The following is a 23,813-nucleotide window of genomic DNA, read 5'->3' as shown; positions in this document are numbered from 1 at the left end:
CAAGTAGAATTTACTTGCTTAAAATGACTTCCAAAGACCCTTTACTCATGCCTCTCTTTTCAAACAAGGCCATCAACAAACACACTGTTCTCTGACAGTATTCTTATGCTGGAAAATTCAAATGAAAGGTGTTCCAGTCAGTCACACACTTAGGATACTGCATGTCCTATCAGGGAATAGCTTGAGTCTGAAAGCCCTGTGTGAACTGTAGCAGATGGCTTTCCAGCTGTTTTTCCTGATTACCAGCCAGCATCAGCCTGACTTTGGAGAAAGTGACCTGGCTTTACCCACGGTCTTTCAGATTGAATGCTGTAAGTCTTTTGCATTAAAAGAATAAATGCACTGCTATTTGTAAAGATTACAGTAAGAGTTGATGAATAGAATTTTTAAAACGTAATAGGAATTTTCCAAACTTTGTATTTGCTTTCACAATTTTAGTTGGATCAAAATGCCTTAGTTACAATATCAGGTACAAAAGCAACAATGACTTGGAGCTAGGCAAGCACAGAGGCAGGAAGGGCAAAATAGAGTTAGAGACAAAGCGGATGCAAACTATGGCAATAACATTCTCCAATTCAAGAAAATTCTAAAATGTTACAGCTGAATGTACCCTGCAAGATGACTAGTCCAATCCTTTTCTTATCAATCAGGAACCCAAGACCCACCCACGCTGGGGGAGACCTATAAGGTCTGTGGCTCACTGGTGCACAGGCTTAGAATCCAGTTCTTAAGGCCAGGTTGTCCGTTTATAAGGATTCTGATTTAAATTTACTTTGAGTGAGTGGTCATTTTATTCTCTCACTTATATCTATTGACCAGTTCTTCTTAAATTCCTTCTATTTCTTTGGTGCTCATCTCTCTTTATTTTCTCCATGATTTGCAATGAATAAAGTTCAGTCAAATGGAGTGACTCTAATATAAACCAGCAGACATCATTATTGGTTATTTGGTGAACACCAAGTCCATTTCTACGTAAATCAATTATACACATGGTAAACAGTAAAACTGAGAAAGAAACCTCTGTGGTCCAATGGAAATGACTACGCAGTGGGTCTGATCTTGATTTAGTGAAAAGCATTTGTAGCTACCACTTGTTTAAATGTCAGTCCAGCCTCTCACACATATCTTTGTATTTAATCCTGATGGTGACCACATGAGGAAACTAAGGTTATACTCACTTTACATGTTAATAAACTGATGCTCAGAAATATTAAATAATGTGCCATGGCCACACCACTAAAAAGTCACAGAGCGTGGCTGATGGTCTGGAACCATAGCCCCTTTATGGAAACTCCTGCAGAGCCCAAAAGCTGCTCTGTGAATCTTTTCTCAAGAGGGTCAACGAAATTCACCGGGAGTGAGAAGGTTGGAAGGTACTTCACAATGGGATGTTTTCACAGATTATTTGGGTCATTAAAACACAGATAGGGAAAAATAGTCTCACTCAGATTCTCTGCTTTATCCAGCAGGAAATGCCAATGTAAGACAGATTTTTGGGACAGATGGAAAAATGTTGTATCAGGCGGCTGCAACTCTACTCCTTGAGAGCAAAATGCTATGCACTGGGTTAACAGTTCCACAGCACACTGTCCCCTGCCACCTGTGTGCCTGGCACAGCACGGTGCAGGAGAGCTCCTCTCCTCATCCTCCTTCCGTCCCCCACCTGACCTCACTTCTGACTGTGCAGGGCTCCTTGTCGTAGCCTTTGTTGTCAGGTCTTATGTCTGAGGTTAAACAACAACCTTGCAATTATAAACTCAGAAGAATAATTATTTGGCTTTAGAATTTTTTAAAAACTGAAACTTCCATAGAAAAATAAAAAACACTTCATTTCTATATTTTAGATCTGATTTTGCAAATACCCTCAACTTACTTTGTATGTTATTTCATTTTATTTTATGTATTTTACCAAAAATATGAGAAAATTTTTATAATGCTTTTAGCTCTTTGAAAGAAGTAAATTCTGCACCAATAATCAAGGAAGATATGAGAAATGTCCACCTCTGCCCCTGACATTTTCTGCAGCCTTGACTTAGACAAATTACTTAACCGCTTGAGGTAGCTCTTTCATTCACTAAAAAACCACATGAATCGCAAATACCTAGCTCTTTCAAAATCTGTGAACTTAGGGAATACTGGTAAAACATTTGACTACTTAAAAATTTAAGGTAAAAGTGGAGAAAATAGGCTTTTAATCTTCTCCTCCTCTTAAAAAAAATCCTCATCCAGTGACCTATTTTGGAGATCTGATCGCTCCGTTGTTCTGTTATTAGAAAGCCTGCCTTCCCCCCAGCCCCATGCATCAGGCAAACCCCCAGCAGAGTGCATCAAAAGTGCCATCCTATGTATGTATCAAGATCCTCATTTCTGGATTTTAACACAAAACATCTTAAAGACTGACGTGCTGTGAATAACTTTTTACATGTCAGCCTCCTGACCCGCAGAAACAGAAATGCCTCCTTCTTGGGTTTTTGACAACATGGAGGCTCTAAATCACTGATGCATATTTATAATCTGTTCTCCTTACATCTAAAACAAAGGTTTATTTTTTTTGCACAATATTTTTCATTCACAAAATATTTACTTAGGACTAATCCTTCATCGAAAGTGTACATTTGGAATAATTTTCAGAGTGAGAAAAGAAAGTAATTAGCATTTAGAAAATGCCAGTCTCCAAGCTTTCACCCAAGAGCAAAAATAAAAAAGCAATTTAGACATTGATATGGTTTATTAAGTAGAAAGAACTCACATGTTTAGGCATTAGCAAGACAAACATCAGATAGCACATTCTATCAATAGAGAGAATAAGAGAGAAATATATGATACTTGCCATGAGAAAAGTGACAAGGGTGACTCAGACAGTTTGACAGAAATTTGAGACACGTTTAAAAAGCAGCCTCTCTCCCCCAAAATGAATATGAAAGTTAAAAATAACGAACACTTATTGAGCATAAAGTATGAGCCACTCATTGAGTGCAGCGTTTTTAAAGACACTGGGGTCGGGATAATTACAATCCAGTTTCACAGATGAGAAAAGCTGATGCTCAGAGATGACGGGTGAGCGTTTCGCAGTGTCATTCAGCGAGCAAGGGCAGCGCCAGAGGCCGAGGGACTCTGACCCCGCAGTCTGAACTACTGAAGGTTTTGGACGCTCAAGATCCATATGTTCTCAGAGATCTAGAAAGGCCTGAACTGAGATATGCTGGGGAAAAATGAATGGAATTGTTACGAGCTAGTGAGTAAAAGACTAGGTGTAAGTAGGCTGAAATTACACACAATTAAAAAAGATAAAAAATCAATCTCTGGAAAAATATATCCATTCCTTATTTTAGGGTAACACTAGGAAAAGAGTCCATTTGCTATAGCAACATGAAAAATACACATTATATAAAACAGTTCCATATTGAATAAGCATTTTAATATATTAACATAAAGTTTGTTCAGAAAATAGTTGTAAATCTATTGATTAAATTTACTGTTAAATATTTTCAATTTCTATTACCATTTCAGCTGCCTGTTATTGCACTGTGATCTAATATTGTTAGTTTTATCAGCTTATAAGAAACTAATAAAAGTGGAAAAAGGAGAAATCATTATAGGAAGGCCAATAAACATCTTATGAATTTTTGAGTTAAAGCCTCTTATGAGGTTAAGCTCATAAAAAACATTCATTTTGATTGTTGCAAAGCACTCTTTGATGCTTATTGAGCAACTGGGTATAGGAAGATGAGTAAGATGTCACTGATGCTTCAAGTAGTTCCCATTGTGGAAGAAGATAGAGGATGTTAATGAAAAAAATAAGGCAAGTCCAAGACAATCTGATCCAGCAGACTATCTACATTCAGACTGCGGTGCCTCTCCTTCCTAGTCATGAACTACTGTGGGGAAGTTGTTTAGCTTTTTTGGACCTCAGTTTCCTCAGCTGTAAAATGGGGACCCTAGTAGTACCTCTATTATAGGGTTATTATGAAGTAGACTTTTGTTAAAACAGGAAAGGGGTTAGAAAAGCCACTGATACATTGCGAGCAAATCAGTCAGTGCCAGCTGCCATTATTCAGCCTGTGATAGGAGGCAGAGTGAAGTGGGATGGGAACACAGAAGATGAAGAGCTTTGCTAAGGAAAACATTCCAGAGAGGTGAGAGCTGGTAGAGGATGGGCAGGCCTCTACCTGGGTGACGGTGATAAGACGGGTGCAGGGGAAAAGGGGCAGTGAAGTCAAAGATACAAAGGCAGGAGGCATTGAGTGAACTGGTCCTAGCAGAATATGGTTGCATGCTATGGCATGGGAGTGTCTACAGTAATGTAGGGGATGTGGGGCCAGAGCCTGGAGGCCTTACAGGGCTATACAACCAGTTGGCCATGAATCCTGTGCACCAGTGACTTCTGAACAGCGTTCCTGGAGCCTGTGTGTGATGGGGAGTCAGTGGGACTGCCTCAGGCATTGCTACGGAGAGGTTTGGGTGCTGGGTCCCTCCCTCCTTCTAACCAGAACAGAACTGCTTTTATCTCTTTTATGTATTTTCATATAGGAATTTTATTTGAAGAAAAGAATTTGCTTCTTAAATATATTTGAATTTAAAATAAAGATCCACTGAAGCTTTTGACTAAGGAAGACATATAATCAGATTCAAATTTTAGAATGACTTTCAGAGTACTTACTTAGTTATTTACTAAAGAGTATCTATAGCACTTACAACATACCAGAGACTGTTCTAAACATTATATAAGTATTAATTAGTGGAAGTTGAATATTAAGAGGTGAAAAAATAAGACAAAGAATTTCCCCAACAACTCACCAGATGCACCTTTAGCTCTGAAAGCCTAAATATTTAAATGAATATTTTTTAAATATTCATTTAAAAAATAAGCCCTTCACTATTAGTACTTTCTGCTTCTAAGATTTACACTTCTCTGCACATATTTGTGAGAACAAACTTTTAAAGATACTTGAGACAATAACATTTTTCACTATTTTGCACGTTGTACTTGGGAGGCATTATTCTGATAGACAGGAAGCCGGGAGGGGCGTAGTTGAGGCTTTACCGGGACAGGGGCAGGGCAGAAGGGTGGTTGATCCCGTGTCCTGCTGAGAAGCACCGTGGCTCTCAACAGCGATGGTGGCACCCCTTGGGTGCGTTTTGGAAATCTCTGAAAATGGAGAAGGTGCCATTGGCATTCAGTGTGTGGTGGCCTGGGACACTAGGCACCCCACGATATACAGAGTAGTTCCCCATCCTGCACAGTTTGCACACAGGCATGAAGTTTAAAACGCCTGGGTAAAATTCCAGAAGCCTATAACTTAACTTTTTTACGTACAAACACAAAGTACTTTTGGCATGGTTTTAATATATAACAAGTATATCACAAATGGAGGCACTGTGTAAAAGAAGGAAAGACTGTATTTTCCTCAGGTATCGTTTGTTTGTTTCCCAGGAGTTGGTCAGTGTTTTGGAAAATGACATTGTGAGGCAGTAACACTGTTCATGCATCCGAGTTCCCAATACACTCAGGTGTTCCGTCAGCCTGTGCAGCCGACACATTTACTGTGAGCCAGCAGTGAGTCCACCTCTGGATGGATACAAGTGTCTGATTATTTCACCATGTCACCTACTGTAGTCACGCTCTAGGGCATTTATATATTTTGCCTTTATGTTACATGTAGGGCATTGCATTGTGTTTTGGCAGTAGTCAGTGCAGGTAGGTTATCTTGGGAAATAAAGATGTTTCATAAGACATTTGCTGTAAAAATGGGGTTTGGCATATGGCAGGGTTGGGAGCCAATGTGTCAAAGTAAAACAAAAGCATTCAGACCACTCAGTTTCTCTTACATTATGGTAGATTAGGAATCAAGCTCATTTCCTGATTTGACTTTAACTTTTCCGAGCAGGAGCCATTTTTGTTCACATGCTGCAGATATGCAGGATGAGAAAGCACGTCCAAAACAAAGAGGCCCCTGCGTGTATGCCATAGAAGGTCCCCTAAGGTGCAGAGGGCCTCATCGGGCAGGTCCAGACCACCGTCACGGTCAGGATGCTGGAGGTTACTGTATGCCCGTAATTTTGTAAAACATACTTCTAGTGTCACGTCCCATACCAGCTGCCTGTCTTCAAATCCAGTCAAAAGTCATTTCAGGAAGTGATGTATTACAGCTTCATCCTTTTGTTTTGAAGCAAATTGTTTTCAATAGTTTGCTAATATATTTGTATACATATAATCACAAATATGCAATTATTCATTACATTTAATGTCAAATTGATCAGCATTTTAAAATAGTCAAAACACGCACAAGGACCAATGGAACAGAATGGAGAGCCCAGGAATAAACCTATACGTATGTGGACAACTACTTTACAACAAAGGAGACAAGAAAAACAATGGAGAAAGGAAAATCTCTTCAGTAAAGGGTATTGGGGAAACTGGAAAGCCACACGCAAAAGAATGAAACTGGAGCACTATCTTGTACCATACACACAACTTAACTCGAAATGAATTAAAGACTTGAATGTAGGACCTGAACCAATTACCACATTTTTCGGACTATAAGATGCACCTAGGTTTTAGAGGAGGAAAATAGGAAAAAAAAAATTGAAGCAAAAAATGTGGTAAAGTATTTAATAACATTCTTTAAAGCAGAAATCCTTTTCTGCTTTGACATCTTTCCACAATTACAGTAGCTTCAGCAGGAGACTACGGTACACTATCGTATCTTTCTACAACAAAATACAGTAATGACAGAGCTATCAGCACTGTGTCCTTCATAGTTATGGGGGCACTGTAGCTGAGAACATCAGTGGAGGACGCACTGTTATGGGGGAGATCTGCTGCTGACATTGTTTTGGGGGGATCTGCTGCTGGAGGGCCACAGGTTGTGCAACACTCTTGTATGGGGACAGCAGTTCTGCACAACCTGTGTGGCTCTGCAGCTGTTCCCAAATTACAGCTCCCATCATCCCAACCTGTCCAAGCATGATGGGAGTTGTAGTTTTGCAGAAGCTGCAGGGTCACATTGACAGGTGACCTTGAAGTGCAATTCCCCTATGTTAATGTTATTGGGGCACACACCAGTCATGTGATAGAGGCACATAGGGGCGTGGCAGGCTTTCTTCTCCTAATGTGCCTGCACTACCTGTACCCTCCTCCCTAGCACTATATAGTATGCAGCAGCGGGGACTCCGCTGCTACTGTCTCCCTTGCTTCGCACTGTGGGGGCACCCCCTCCTTCCAGCCCAGGGCCTACAGCGTCACCCCACTCCTGCAGCTCCCGGCTTCCTGCAGCAGCAAATCTGTTCCTGCCTCCCATGACCCGATTCTGCCGTGGGCCCCCACACCAGCGAGCCAAATGTAAGTGAGTCTTACATTTGGACTATAAGATGCACCCCCATTTTCCTCCCAAATTTGGGGTAAAAAAAGGTGCGTCTTATAGTCCAAAAATACAGTAAATTCATAAAGAACACAAAGTCACTGAGCTTCTAGACATTGGTCTTAATGATGTCTTTGTGGATCCGACTCCATCAAGGAAAACAAAAACAAGAACAAACAAATGGGATTACAGCAACCTAAAAAGCTTCCGCATAACAAAGGAAATCACCAACAGAATAAAAAAGGAACCAAACAGATAAAAGAAGATATTTTCAAATGATATTTTCAACAAGGGTTTAATGTCCAAAATGTGTAAGTAACTCATAAAACTCAATAGCAAAAATTCAAACAACCCAGTTAAAAAAATGGGCAAAAGATCTAAATAGACATTTCCCAAGGAGGACACAGCCGGCAGGTACATGAAAGGATATTCAACACCAGTAATTATCAGGGAAATGCAAATCAAAACCACAATGAAGTATCTCCTCACACCTGTCAAAATGGTTATTATAGAAAAGACAAGAAGTAACAAGTGCTGGAGAGGATACTGAGAAAAAGGAACCCTCCTACACTCTTAGTGGGATTGTAAATTGGTGCAGCCACTATGAAAAACAGTATGGAGGTCACTAAAAACATTAAGAAGAGAACTACCACATGGTACAGCAATTCCTGTTCTGGGTATTATCCAAAGAGTATAAAAATGCTAATTTGAAAAGACATATGCATTTCTATGTTCATTGCAACATTACTTACAATAGCTGAGATATGAAAACAACCTAAGCATCTATTGATGGATGAGTGGACAAAAATAGACTTATGTATTTATGTACTACATAAATATAATGGTATACAATTTCACAGTGAAAGAGGAAATATTGCCATTTGTGACAACACAGGTGGACCTTGAGGATATCACGCTAAGTGAAATGTCAGATGGAAAAAAGGACAAAACTCATATGATTTCACTCATATGTAAAATATAAAACAAAAAATAAATAAACGAGCAAATAGAATGAAAACAAACTCAAAGATAGAGACAAGAGACGTGGTTACTGGAGAGGAAGGTTGTGCAGGGAGGGTGAAATGGTAGAGGAAGTTAGACATATGACGGATGGAAACTAGAGTTTTGGTGGTGAGGCCACTGTCGTGTACACAGATATTGAAGTATAGTATTGCATACCTGAAGCTCTTAGAATGTTATTAACCAATGTTTCCTCAATAAAGGAAAAGAATGGTCGAAATATAAATCCTATTAAAATTTACTATTTCTTAAAAAACAGGCAAATCTTGAATTTCTCCCCTGGTCATTTTTGGCCTAAAATTTTCATCAAATAGTGCCAGCTTATCAGTAGTGCATTGCCGGCATAGCATTTACATCTGTCCAAAGCAGGGTGTTGTCAACTTTTGAGTCTACTTGGGCCTAAACTCCTCTGAACAAATTAAACTCAGCATGCAAGTAACCACATATGGTTACTTTGTATGTTTGTTATCCTTTGACAAAACCTTTTCTGGAGGCTGCATGAAAATGTTTTTCAGTCTAGATGGGCTCAATAACTGGTCAATTTATGTTACAAGTATGTTTCTTAGTATTAATCTTTTGCTTACAGAAAATAAATTGGAACATATATTAAAATTTTTCTAAAAGAAAATGAAAAAAAAAAGTTGTGTATCTATTGTATAAGGAGACAGTAAGCAGGCAGAGACCACACTTTCTATTCATTGACTTTCCATTAATGAAACCAAGATTCATTCTGGCTTTATAATTCTAAAGGGTATTTCTGACCAGCGTGTTCGCAGGCACCATCTCGACAACAAGTAAAACTATTTGATGTGTGGTCCTAGAGGCCCGAGAGTGGATGTAAATTTCCTTCTTTTGTCGGACCAATATTAGGTGTATCTTGTATTTACTAAAGGCTGGTAATTGAGTGCATGTAGGTCCTGAGATCACTTATTGCCATTAAAACAACAATTTCCATGTATAAATTGAAAAACAAAGATTAATTTAGAACTAGTTCATATCTAACTTCCAATTTAAACATGGACAACAGCCATCACCACACTGTTGTCCATGTGTAAATTAATCCAATTTATCTATCAGGATTAAATATGCACAGCAAATGTTCCAATAATCGGCCATTACTTTTTAATCTTTGTTCAGCAATGTCATGAGGGGGACAGATTTTCTGATTATTCAGAGATCCTTAGAAACAGTTCACCCCAAAAGGCTTTCCTAAATAACTGACTAATTTTATCGACCTATAATGTAATTATACTCTAAATATCTAAATAGATAACTCTGAAGTAGGTAATTCTTGTGATTCTTAAGAATTTTAATTAGACAACTTGGTAGCTTGACAAAAATACTAGACAGTATTTGTCAATATAAAGATTTTATAAACATCTATTTAAAAAATACTTCTCGCTACGAGCGAGATGGTGTGCAAGATGCTCATTGTGTTGAAGCGTGTCCCTAAAGGGGCTCATGAGAACTCTGGAGTTCAGTCTGAATACTGGCAATTATTCTTTCCAAGGATCAGAGTCTAAGTATCGGCCTGATCTCTTATAAGAATTAGTATCAGTTTTTCTTATTTCAAGAGCTAATTATTTGCTGTTGCTATAACACTTTTTCTATCTTTCAGTTTTCTTTGTATTTCACATTAATGAGCACGAGGCCTTAGGTTGCCACTCACGGCTCACAAGACAGTCCAAAATCTATGAAGGGGAGCAAAATATGCCACCCCAAAATATGCCACTTTGGCATATTGATTATTTTTAAATTAATATATTTGATGTTTTTTCTATTTAGTCCCCTTATACCCTCCTCCCCCCAGCAATCACCACACTGGTATTCATGTCCATGAGTCCTTTTTCCTTTTTGCTCATTTACCCTCCTCCCTAACCTCCCCCCGACCCACTAACTGTCATCTGTTCTCCACCTATGAGTCTGTCCCCAATTCCCTTGTTAGTTCAGTTTGTTCATTAGATTACACATAAGAGTGAAATCGTTATTTTGAATCAAAGCTACTTAAGAAACAGCAGGACACTCTGACACTGTTTTGTCCCCATGAAAGCAGGAAATAAATTTCCTGCATGAAGGTACCTTTCCTATACCCTCCCATGTGAAGGTACCCTTCTTATCTGTGGCATCCTTGTCATCAGAGATAGGGAATTCAGGGCCCAGAAGATTAAATAAATGAATCTTGTCACTTCTTCACTAATTTACTACCCCACACCCAAACTTCTTTGCCTTGTTATTCCCCCCCCACACACAGGTTTGTTTCTTTTTCTAAAAGGTTTAAATCTGTCTGCTTTGGTCACATCTCTGAGCCTCATATCTTTGGAGCTTCCATATGTACAAAATTAAATTTGTTCATATCCTGTTTATCTGTTGCATGTTAATTCCATATTAGATGAACCAAAAAACCTGAAGGGAAGAAGAGAAAAGTTTTTCTTCCTTCACCTGCTTGTTCACTCACTTTACTCTTCTCTTAGCATCCTGTCCATCCTCCCCTTCTCTGTGAAGCCATTGCTGAGGTCTTCTACCAGAAAGGGTCTCCCCCCTCCTGCCTGATGCTCTGCAACATTCTCCCGTGCCTCTTCACAGGAACTGCCCCATTTGATCTAGTTTTCTAACTCTTTATGTTCATGCATTTCCAACTCCTAACTCTGTTGCGTTTCTGAGGGCTGGGCTTTTTTTGTGGTGACCCTTACTAGAGCCCCCCTCCGCCCACCACACACTCCAAGTCCATTTTCAATAAACTCTATCAGCGCTTTACTGGAGCTTTCTGAGAAATTTCAGGTTAAAATTATTCACATGCATTATTTATTGTGGAATATTTTCATGAAATGCCAATTTCCATGATAAATTCAGCAAAAATGTCAACATCACATTCATACTATTACGTCCTCTGAAAGCTGTAGGGCCTATAAATTAGAGTTTGGAATGCAAATATGTGATGACATACCAAAGAAAGTGTAACATTTTATAGGCATGATAACGTAGTAAACATCATTGGTTTCTTTTGTGACAAATGCTTCCAAAATCCACTGAGAACTTTGGGCACGTGTATTTAGTAATGACGTTTATGGCACGTATTCTGCTTGGTTGCTACCTTGGCTTACCAGCTGGTAAGTACTCTGACCACTGCCTCATATAGGTCAACTCTCGCTTCACTGTCAAGTCCCAGGGTCTGTTTTCCCACCATGAGGTTTGGGGATATTCTTGAGAAATATGGAGAAGAAATTAAGTACAAACTCAGTTCTCTTTGTAGGGTTAATTGAGCCAAAGAAGCTTAATAGGAATGCTGAGATCAAAGGATTTCATGAAAAACTATCAATTGAACCAACAGAAAGCGCACTGAAGATAATATACTCATAGATGAAGTTGAGCTTTGTGTAGTTCTGATAAAATCAAAGTTGGGGACTATATTTGTCTTGAGGCCATTACATTGTTTTGCATATTTGTCACTACTTTAAAAAAGTAGTTCTGAAATGTTTTATTTCCTGTCAATCATATAAAAAATTAAAATAAAATTTAATAATATAGAAGCCCCTTGTTTGATAAAATATTATATTTATACTGTTATTAAAATGAAATGGGTGGTGGGGTGGGGAGAAAATGCAGACAACTGTAATTGAACAACAATAGTAAAAAAAAGAAATAGAAACCCACTCTTAAAGTTGTCATAATCTTTCACCTTAGAATTTGCTTTTTTCTTTAAATAGAGTTTTCAATGAAAAAAACCCTTTAGAGATTTAAAAAATAACTTTTGACATCTCAAATAGATTTTGAAATATTCATCTTTCTCTCACTTAATAAGCAACATATTGCTTTTACAGACAGTGGAGACACAGGTAGTTGTATTCTAGAGTCATTATGAGAAACAGTCTGTAGATGGTGAAGAAATTTGGAACACAATGTGATGGTGCATTTTATGTGTCAGATTGACTAGACTACAGGGTACCCAGCTATTTGGTCTAACATTCGGGGTATGTCCATGAAGATGAGAAGAACATTTGAATGCGAAGACCGAGTAAAGCAAAGCGCCCTCTCTAAGGTGGGTGGCCCTCACTCAGTCAGTTGAATGGAACCCAAAGGCTGGCCCTCCCTCAAGTAAGAAGGAACCCCTCCTGTCTGATGGCTTGAACTGGGACACTGGTCTTTTCCGACCTTTGGATTTGAACTGAAATTCCAATTTTTCTTGGGTCTCGAGCCCATTTAATTTCCAACTGGAACTTTCATCATTGACTCTCACGAGTTTCTAGTTTGCTGACTGTAGATCTTGAGACTTCTTAGTCTCCATGACTGCATGAGTCAATGACTTGTAACAGGTCTCTTCACAAACATAAATACCGTCATGGGGATATATGCACGCACACACAGGCACACATATGTACATACACATCCTGTTTCTCTTGACTATTACACACAATCTCAATTAAACATTTAAATGACTGACACAAAATCCCTTGAGTCACTATCTAAATTAATGTTTTAAAAAACATTCGATTATATATTAAATTTATCATTCCCAGTGAAATGAATTGGTCGTCCTCTCATAATGTGTTTTTCAATAAATAAAATATTTAAAACAATAAATTATAGATCCACCCTTTTTTCCTCAACTTGATTCAAACCAAATTATAATAATCCAATCACTGACATTTCCCCACAAAATTTATACCCACTTCAAAATCATGATGATTTAAACAACATTTAGTAAACTTTATATTTCAAAATGAGAAATTCTTTGCATTGTAAATTAATTCCCTCCACCACTAATTGCTTTGTTTCTTAGGGCAATAGGGATAAAAACAAACGTCCAATATAATCTGATACTTCAGTATTAAAAAAACTAAGTATTAAGACACTTTTATGATCTTTGAATTTATACTCTGAAAATAAATTTTGATTATAATATCTATTAATTATTTTTGTAATCATAGATACATTCAATAAACATAAATATCAATAGTGCTTATTAGGCCTTTGTGATATAATAGGAAATCAAACAGTAAAAATATCTTTGTCTTCATTGAATTTTGTTCTTCAGAGGAGTGAAGAATATAGACCAAAACAAAAAGGAATTAATATATTAGACAGATACATGTTCCTATAAAAACTACAGACAGGGAGGAGGAGGAGAAGGGTAGCGGAGTTGGCCGGCGGGCGGGCGGGCGGGGGAGGGGGTGAGATAGCAACTTTCAACAGTCAGAGGAGGCCTCACTGAAAAGGTGACGTTAAATCTGACCTGAAGGAGGTGAGGGAGTGATGCACATACATATCCCTGGAAGAGCAATGCAGGCAAAAGCAACAGCAGTACAAAGTTCCCGGGATAAGGCTGGTGTGTTTTCGGAACACCCAGGAGACCACTGTAGCTGGAGTAGAGTGAACAACCAGGAAAGGAACGGATGATGAAACCAGAGAGGTGGGGCTTTGCAGGCCGTTCTGCAGTCTTTAGCATTCTAATAGGAACCCCCTGGAGGGCTTTGAGCAGAGAATTTGCCTGATCTCCAAAAGCTGAACAGGATCATTCTCTTAGAGTGGAGAGAACCAACTTCTAGGGGCGAGGTGGAAACAAGGAAGCAAACGCAAAGATCCACGTGAAAGAGGGCGCTATTCCCTAGCGGTGCCAAGTGAGCATGACCGTTACAAATGATGACTGGTTGGGTTTCCACACAACAGCATGAGGGACTGCACTTTCCTCTGGCAAACTCGGGGTTGTTTTTTCTGTATGTGCAGAATAGGAGTATGTGCTGTTTAAAACATTTTACATATTTTAAAAATATTTGTTTTAAATAGAAACCACAACCAATCATGCCTGTGATAGTGAACTAATAAATTACTAAGATATACTAAATTATAGGCCATTTACATACAAAAAAGATGCATTTCTGGGCAAGGATCTAAGTGACAAATTTTCACATGGCTGGGCAAAGCACAAATGGGATAGGAGTAGTGTTATTATAATATAATAACATTTTCATTTAATTATATCTCAGAGTTTGTTGTTTTTGTTTTCATTCTTTATCTCTAGGAAAAATTTATAGTTTTTTACTGTTTCTTTGAAAAATATATAGGGCCAAAACAATCTACCAAGAATAGAGCTGATTTTTTGTGCTTTAGACAGTTTCTGTGCACTTCTGAAAGTTTTATTTTTTCCTTTACAGAAATTGTGTGAGAGGATAAGTATATGCCGTCCTTCTTGTCTTCAGTCCCACCTAAGTACTACATTATCTCATAGTGTAGCTTCTTGTTGCAACATTGAATCCATAAACTGAAAGCATCTGTTTTACTGCTTTTATAACCCTTGGCTAATTCATCCTTTGGCTTCACATTTGATTATCATAATAACATGGAGAAGAACATGTAACTCTTGAAGCATCTTATCCTCATCCTTCTGTTATTGGAAGCTCAGTTCTTTTCACTGACGCAGTACAGATCAGTGAGAAGAAAGAGAGTGAGTTAGAGTTTTATTAGTATGTTCTCAAGGTCAAACTGCACCAGGTCCTCCTGGTGCTACAGTGAGTTAATGCCCCTCCATGATGGGCATTTACATACAGCAACTCAAGCAGCAGTTCATCATAGCATATCGTAGAAATTGCTTTGGGGTTTAGTGAAACACAAAGAGCTAGGAAAGCATCTTCAATAAAATACTAACAAGATTTTACCCATTGTAATTGAGGGATAAGAGGGTGACTGCAGTGCTTCCCATATTTAAAAAAAACACTTTCCCACTTATTCAATTCACTTCTGTTGTAGCCTGAGTGATGACGGTAAACATCCATCCTGCATTGAGGATGTAAGCTCCACTGCACGATGAAGAAAATCCAGGGATTATAGCCTATCCTTTTTTTCCCCCTTTCAGTTAATCAAACGCACACCTGAAGACAACAAATTGCATTAACAATGACTAACCATCAGGAACAATTCTTCAAAGGCTATTTATCAAACGTGTAAATGTGATGGGGCAGAAATACCACCTTATTTCATTGATTCTCAGCTGCACACATCTGCACTTTTTAACCTTCCTGAAGTAAGGTTTATCTTATAACGCAATGCATCATGCAATCCCTGCCAGCCAGGTAGCAGTTATGCTTCAGTTACGTGAAAACCTTCTGATAAGATTTTTTAAAATGTCACTATCATTGTATCTTTCATTCGGGAAAATAAGGGTAGTTCCCTAGAAGTCTGCTAACAGAGGCATAGCTAACACCTTCTAGCCACAGTGAGACTCACATGCATCATGAAAGGAGGATCAGACCCTCACAAATTATATTTTGCAGGTTCTTCACCCATACAAATCCATACAATCCTTTAATGAGTTATTCTAGAAATAGTAAGCAAGCAATTAGACTGTGGAAATTACTTGGGCCTCTGAGACCTGGAAAGTCCAATCACAATAATAGAATCTTCTCTCAAGATGCCTTTGGAATCATAGAGAACAGCAAGCTTGTTCCTTGTACTGAATCTCACTTGAAGGCATCTGAACTGCACTAGTGTTGTTTCCTGATATACTGGACTGTTCCTGGTCCCTTGAAGCAAGGGCCAGGTACACACTGCAGTACCCATCATTATTCCCGTTTCCATAGGTAGAGAACCACACTAGTAGGACACAGGACAAAGGAACGAGAGGCAGTTTCCAGGGTTTGCATTTTTGGTAAGAGTTAGAAACAGTGTATGAAGAAAGAGCTCCAAAGGCTCAAGTGACCAAATCCACTTATCAAATATGCTGCATAAAATTCCAACTTTCCTGACAAAGAGCATTACTATGTTTATGAAATGTTAGTTTACAAATAAGGAGACCTATCTGGAGTTGGGCCAATGATAAGGAGGAGAGTGGTATTTTGAAAGAGTCAAGGGCTCTTTCTAGGAAATAATCTTCTTGGGCAAGACCAGACTCAGAGCAAGATAGACTTCCTGAAACTGAAACAAAAACTGGAATCGGTACTACTGGCTTCTGGAGTTGGGAACCGCCACTGCTAGTCATCACTAACTAGCAGGAGCAGCCGAGGCTCTGGTTCCAGGGTGGGAGGGAAATTTTTTCTCCACCATAGGAAGAATGGGGGGAGATTCTCCCTCTCTCCCTCTCTCTGAAATGCCCTAAGACTCACTTATTAGTGATCTGGTAGGGATAACAGCCATCACATAAAAAAAATCCACATCAAACCACAGAAATACTTTACAACTGGAGTGGTTAAAATGATCTCTTCAGAAACGACTTTCAAGCTTTACCAGAGGCTGGTGGTGATGGAGCAAGAGAGATCCCAGCACAGGTAGACTTTTTAGTATTTGTGTTACTGCCCTTGATCCACTGAAAATATTATTTTGCCTTATATTTTTTTCCGACATCTGTATAATTTATGCAAATGTCTGTGGAACCAAGGTCATCTAGACAGTATTTTAGAAATAAGAAGTGAAATAAATATTCCACAATGTGGCAGAAGAAAATTTCTAGTATGCAGAGTGTCAATTTTTAAGGTTTCCCTTATGGTTATTTAATAAGTATTGAAATTTTACTTTTAACTTGTAAAATTTCAATACTGAAATTTTCATCTGACCAGTCACTTGCCAAAAGGCTTCTAATTATGTACATATTGAACTACCCTATAGAGCCTGCACTGCAACTTTGAGCCAAAAAGTATGACGGAACAACTGTGTATAAAGCCCCCAAATTTTAATATTAAAAAAGTTACCAACAAAAAATACATGGAACTAACCAAAGATGCTTTTTATAATTAAAGCTTTTATACCATTTCCACAGTTTCAACCATTCAGATATACTTCTTGTCTCCATCTCTGATTTAGTTCTTTTATTTTCACAAATTGTAATCAAGTTCTAAATCACAGAATTATAGACTTTCCAGAATAAAACTCAGCAAATCATTGACTAATAATAATAAAAAATAACTAAAATAAGGAAAATGACAAGTGATTCTTCTATTTATAACTACACACTGGGAGAAAATTTGGAAAATTAGTCTGAAAAGATAAAAGTGAATTAGAATTTTTTGCCCCTTAGCCATCAGTTGTATAATATTAACTTACATTCTTAGAGTTGGGGAGGACGCTCAGGATCATCTAGTCCGAACTCCAACAACATACGTGAATCTACATGGCTTCCAATGACAGCAGCCATCCAGGTTTTACTGAAGGGCCTCAAATCTCCTGTGTAGCATTCTGTGGTCAAACTGCATAGAAATACGTAGATATCAGGCAGGAATGCCTTATCTTCCTATGAAGAAGTATAGCAACCTATTCATATACTTTGCATATATGAATGTCCTTGTGAATGGTTAACAATCAGTAGTCCATGAAAAATAAAAGCCTTTATTTGTGCCATTTGCTGATGTCAGGTACTCTGACAGCTGAGCTAGTCATGTACGTACATTATCTGTTTTCATGAGCAAACAGTCCTTCCCTTTTGTGACTTTGATGAGGTTGTTCTGTCCAAGACTAATCCCTCAACTTCTAGATCCTATCCCCTCTTATTTTCTCAAAATTCACTCACAGTTAAACTTCCTCTCTCCAAGGTAATTAATTTATTCATTTCTGGACAATTTTTTTTCTACCAGCATCTGTCGTGATATATATGATCACAGCATTCTTTTTTTATTCTCTCAATAGCACTCATTACTACTTGATAGTTTTTCTTACATATTTAAATTTTCGATTGTATTGATATTCTGTCTCCCTAAATTAGAATGAAAGTCTTGCAATTTCAGGGACGCTTTCTTTTTCCTCCTTCCCTCTTTTCCTTCCTTCCTTCCTTCCTTCCTTCCTTCCTTCCTTCCTTCCTTCCTTCCTTCCTCATGTCTTGCTTACAGCCTTATCTCCAGAACCTACAATAGTTCTAGGCACAAAATATATACACAACACATAGTTACCAATTTGTAGAAACAACAGAAACTTCATAGTACATATAGTCTTTTGTTTCTGAGAGCGAGTTAGAAATTTCCTCTTTACATTTGTGGGGATAAGCCTCTTCCTAGTTCTACCTGCTAGGCTCAGATACTCTCTGATTATTAAGACAAATTGACAGAGCTCAAGTGCTTGCTCTCTAAAGAGTAGGGAAAGGCTAGCGTATGCATGGACCACCAAAACACTTTAACCAACTACTTGAGGGAATCATATCAGTTTGAAAATAATAAATACATGCTTACCTATTCTTATAGTATACAGTCTTATAAAATATACCACATTAACTTGATTGATGTTTATTGGTATATCCTCACCATTAATGTTAAGGAAGGGTTCAAAAAGCCTCATTGCTTCTTGATTATAACTCTTGGTAAATGAATTTACAAGATATTTGTCCAAATTTAATGTCTTATGTTTTTGCACTAGAAACTAAATTTAACTGATAAAATTTTATGTGAATTCCAAGCAGATGGTCTTTCCTAAACATTTTGGTAGCTGAGGACCTAATTCATTAATATCAACCCTGCCCCCTTCTTGCTGGGGGCACACACTGGCTTGCATCTTTCAGCACTGATACTGTCCCCTCCGGCTGTTGTTTGGACTGCCCTGCCCCAGCCCGCCCCTTAAATATTAGTGACCCTTACGGCTTCTTCCCTGGACTCTCTGCTTTTTTCTCTCTACACACTCTCCCCTGTTAATTTCAGCCATTCTAGAGGTTTCAGTGATCAAAAGCTGACAATTCCTCAGATCTTACTCTCTGGCCCAAATATCTCTTTGAACTTCAAAATTTAAAAATTCAACTGTCCATCCGCCATTCCCATTTGAATATCCCACAGATACCTTAAAGGAACAGGTACCAAATGAACACATCATCCTCCACTTGCCAATAAGCACGCTTTTATCTGTGAACTTTGCCTGTTTCAGAGAACAGTACCACCCTCCATCCATCTGAAAAAAATTTTTTTCTTCCCTATCATAGACCTTGATTGCACTCTTTCTGAGTTGCCCCTTTCCTTATTATCTCCCTCACTAGAGGGTGAACTCTATCATCTTCACTGCAGTATCTCCAAAGTCCAGACACAACATCTATTAGGGAAGTGCCAAAATTGAGTATTTATTAAGCAAATGTGGTCGAGTCTACATCGATCATGCTATAACTGCAATCAGTTTTCCCTTTCCTGCACCAACAGTAAGCTTTAGGATGCCTAATCCAGGATAAGTCACAACTTTCAAATATGCCAATTCAATGCCTGAATGCCTCGTCATTATTCTAACTTTTGATGCCTTTTTCTTTCCCGTTGTGTGCTTGAAGCACAACACGCTGAAGCACAATTCTTGTGCCTCAGTATCATGATGGTTTACACTTAGAATCCTTAGATATTTAAGGGAAGTGTACATAGAAGAGAATTGAAAAAGTTAGTACTTTACAAGAAAATTCAACTCTGCCAAGTGTAATTATTAAAAAAAAAGTCAGACCCTGAAAATGTATCTATTCAACAATGTGCTTTACGCTGGAACTTGTTGCTGTTACCTTACTTGTTTTTACTCTTTCTCAAAGAGTCTCCACGGAACCATTGTGTAATTAGACCCAGGTGATGAGCCACGGGAAAGATCTAAGAATGACTACTGTTTGCTTAAATTAAAACTGGGCTCTGTAAGCTGGGGAGTGTGGGCGGGCACCACTTGTATAGGGAAATGATGGGCAAGAGGGGAATGAGTGGTCTTCAGTTTGAAGACCTCTACTCTCTTAGGAAGCCTAACATCCCTTCCTCACATAAAACTAGATGGTGGTATGGGATGGGAACTGAGCGCAACAGCAGGGCTAGCTGACTCTATGAGACTGTCTAATACTTAAAGTAACTCAAGGACCTACATGGCTAATCTTCACAACAACTAACTAGACAACATAAAATCTGCCCTTACAACAGCTTTGACAGGACTTAATAAAGCACACAAAGAAAACCTGTAATTTGCACAGGCTAATTTACACATATGTAAAACTAAGAAATCAATTTGGAGGACATTAGCCTCCCATCTGTACCACCCAGAGAAAAATGGGAAAAAATAATTCACCAACTGTCAATAATTGTAAATGTACTCTCATGTTCTCATTTGAAAATAAAATTTCCCATGCCCAAAATATATTTTCTCAGCTCCTTCACTAGGGTGGTATTTTATTTCCATAGTTTCTACATATGTATTACAATATGTTAATTTTTCAGGACCTAAATTATTATTTTTAAGATTGCAAAATCAAATTTAGTCCATGTTGTTTGTGGTTGAGAAATAAAAGAAAGTACAGGTCACTGAAATATTTCTTCAGGTTTACTTTTTTTCTGAATTCTTAAATGCTCACCCTCTTCCATTCAGATTATAATTTCTACTCTCATGAGTTATATAATGGAATCACAATACATGCCAGCCTGCCTTAGACGCGAATGTTGTTTAAGTTGAGATTCTGGATTACAGAGCTAAGTAGCCTTGTTCATCCTCTTGCTTGTTTTAAGCTATAATTTAAAACCATATACAGTCCATCATTTTGCCAGCATTCAAGTGGGATTTGTATGTTTCATTGAGTATGGTAAAAAAAAGTTAGGATTCAGTAGGTTCAAATAAGATATTAGTATAAATCTCTATATAAGAAGTATAGTTCCAGATTTATATGACATAATCCTGCTTCCAAGACTATTAATCAATTCCCTTTGCTTTTCTTTATTCATGGAATGTGGTCATTAATTCTATGACAGACACCTTCTCTATCTCCCCCAGTTAGACAAAGGCGCTAATCAACTGGCTTAGGAGGGATATGAAAGGTATCATTACAGAACGTGAGAATCAAAATGACAAAGTCTTATGTTAAACAAACAAACAAAGAAACAAACAAACAGTGTTGGTCTGGACACAAGAGAGAAAATTCTGATATAGACTTGTAGAGTAAGTTTTTAAGCTCGTACTTCTAATTCATTCCTGGCCTGGGAGAAGCAGAAGGAGAAAGACTAGAAAAGATTTCACAGGGTCGGACCTCAGAGTTCAGTCTGGCAGCCGGCATCACAGCTTGCCGGCAGAGCAGAAGTTGGTAGCAAGGAGCTATGTGGTTGTTCTCAGTTCCATTGGATGAGGTGAATACTCGTAGAGCTAGTATTATTAAGGATATCCTAAGTGCCATGCAGTCTAATTGTGCTATGAGTAGTAATTCATTTCATCCCCACAAGAATCTGATAACACGAATCCTATTATTATTTCCATTTTATGGAAGGGGAAACAGAGGCACAAAAGTGACATGCCCAAGATCACCCAACGAATAAGTGCTAAAGCCAGGATGTCAACCAGCCAGTCTGACTCCAGAGGCCACACAAACTACACACTCTGCTGGGTGTAGATCCCATTTCAACAGCCCAGGATGATCACTCAGAAGCCCTCCAAATGCATCGTGGGACTTTGAATAGCTGGGAGTGGGATGGGCTGGGCCAAGAGGGAGCCAACTGATAATCTCCCACCAGGTCAATGGCAGTAGTGGCACACACAACTTTTGGCTCCTAAAATAGTTTTGATACTTTAATTCTTGTGATTTGACAGAGACTCAAGCACAGGCTGGGTGCAAGCACTGCTCAGCAAATGCGAACACCTGCTAGGAGACTGAGGCTCTCTCACCTCCAGTAAGTGACCTGGAGGAGGAGGTCGGAGCACGGGGTGGGAAGCTGAGCCTAGCTCTTGCATTTGGAGGCTTGATAATTTTGTGATTCCAGGGAAATATTTCTGCCTTTCCCCAGTTTCTATCTTTTAATGTTGGCAGTTCAAATTGTTCTTGGGATGCTGGGGTGAAGCTACTTATTAAGAAATAATTAACAGTGAGATCATCACTGACGAGGCTGGGTCTTAACAAAAGAGCTCATGAAATTGTCCATGTCTTAAACCTGCTATATATAAGCCTGAAGACTAAAATTAGAAACAATGAGTAGGAAATGAGGCACCATGGTTAATGTCCCTGTTGGCCACAATTAGGTACCCACCTGGTGTTTTGAATCCTAATCTTTTTGACCTTCTTGTATTAAATACTTTCAGGGCATATATACACAAACAGTCACACATATTAAATGGCTGCATTTTACTTTTTGAAGCACAGCAGGGGAGTATTCTTCAACTTTTCCTAGTGTTAGCATTTAATATATATAAACATTTGTAAAAGTCCCATTTGTAGGTGTTCCCTTCTTTAAACAGAAAGGTCTCCTTGGCAAATCCTTAGCATGTGCAGACATTAGTGAAGGTGAAGTGGTTTCCCATTTTCCACACACAGACACATGCTTATGTACACACACATACATGTTCATATATAAACACACTAAATGCTTCACTTTTCTTATGGTCTGATTTTCAAGTGAAAAATAGATGACTATTTGGAAGAAAGTGCTGAAATAGATGCACACATAGAATTAAATTTCACTGAGTACCTGCTTTGAGTAAAAACTATGACAGTCTCTGAGGGCAAAGGTGAATGAGGCCTACGTCCGCCCCTGAAGAGCTGCAGTGTGGAGGGGACAGAGAGAGGCGATGTGAGGCAGACAGCAAATATATAACTACAGCTGACCCTTTAACAACACAGGGGTTAGGGGTGGTGATGTCCTACTCAGTCAAAAATCCACTTACAACTTTTGACTTGTCCCCAAACTTAACACTACTAACAGCCTACTGTTGACCGCAAGCCTTACTGATAACATAAACAATCGATTAACACATCTTTTGTATGTTACATGTATTATAAACTGTATTCTTACAATAAAGTACACTAGAGAAAAGAAAATTTTATCTAGAAGGTTATAAAGAAGAAAAAATACATTTACAGTACTATATGTATTTATCAAAAAATGGTGTATAAGTGGACCCACGGTCCAAACTTGTGTTGTTCAAGGGTCATCTGTAATATGTAATAAAGGCATTATCAGGTGTACTGCATTTAGGCACAAAAAAGCCATTTAAAAGGCATCTGGGAGGCAGGCATCCTGAACTGACATCTGAACAGCAAAAGACAGGTTGGGACTTTAAGAAGACTATTAGAGGGTTCACGTGATGATTGAAGACACACTTCAAAACAAAAGTAGCTGCCATTTACTGAATGCCTAATTTATCTTCACTTCTCTAATTCTCACACTCTTGTAAGCTTGTTTTACAAGCAAAAAAATCTAAGTTTCAGAGAGGTTCAGTGACTTTCACAATGTCACAGCGGGACAGCGACAGAGCTGGAATTCAATCCTAGGCTGAGCCACAATTCCACACCATGAAACCAAAAACAAGCTTGTCTGGCCTTGGTTCTGCTGACCCTCCTTTCTGTAGCCAGAGCCTCTCTTTCCCAGGCTGTCTGCTCTGAGTGAGGTCGGGTGCTTCCTTGTTTCTGCACTCTGAGTTAGTGGTAGATTATCTTACTCTTGGCTGTTGAGATTGTGCTGGGTACCACCTCTATCAATGACTTCGAGGTTTTGCTTCTTCCCAATATGCTCAGCAAAGTGTTGGCTCCCTGCTTTCCTTGTTAACCCCTGG

The 23,813-nt window shown here is 38.6% G+C and overlaps 1 protein-coding gene across 2 annotated transcripts in view; it reads right to left on the bottom strand.

Annotated features, from left to right (window-relative positions):
* B3GALT1 (beta-1,3-galactosyltransferase 1) overlaps nt 1-23,813 on the bottom strand; it is a 510,742-nt gene that overhangs the window by 177,040 nt on the left and 309,889 nt on the right. For both annotated transcript variants that reach the window (XM_071220665.1, XM_071220664.1), the window contains one exon: nt 17,409-17,551. The gene's annotated coding sequence lies outside the window, so the exon portion shown is untranslated. The remainder of the gene's footprint in view (nt 1-17,408; nt 17,552-23,813) is intronic.

Source organism: Desmodus rotundus, chromosome 2 (genome assembly GCF_022682495.2).
Source record: "Desmodus rotundus isolate HL8 chromosome 2, HLdesRot8A.1, whole genome shotgun sequence".
NCBI lineage: Eukaryota > Metazoa > Chordata > Mammalia > Chiroptera > Phyllostomidae > Desmodus > Desmodus rotundus.
The sequence above is the reverse complement of the archived record's forward strand: the minus strand, read 5'-3'. Positions and strand labels throughout refer to the sequence as shown.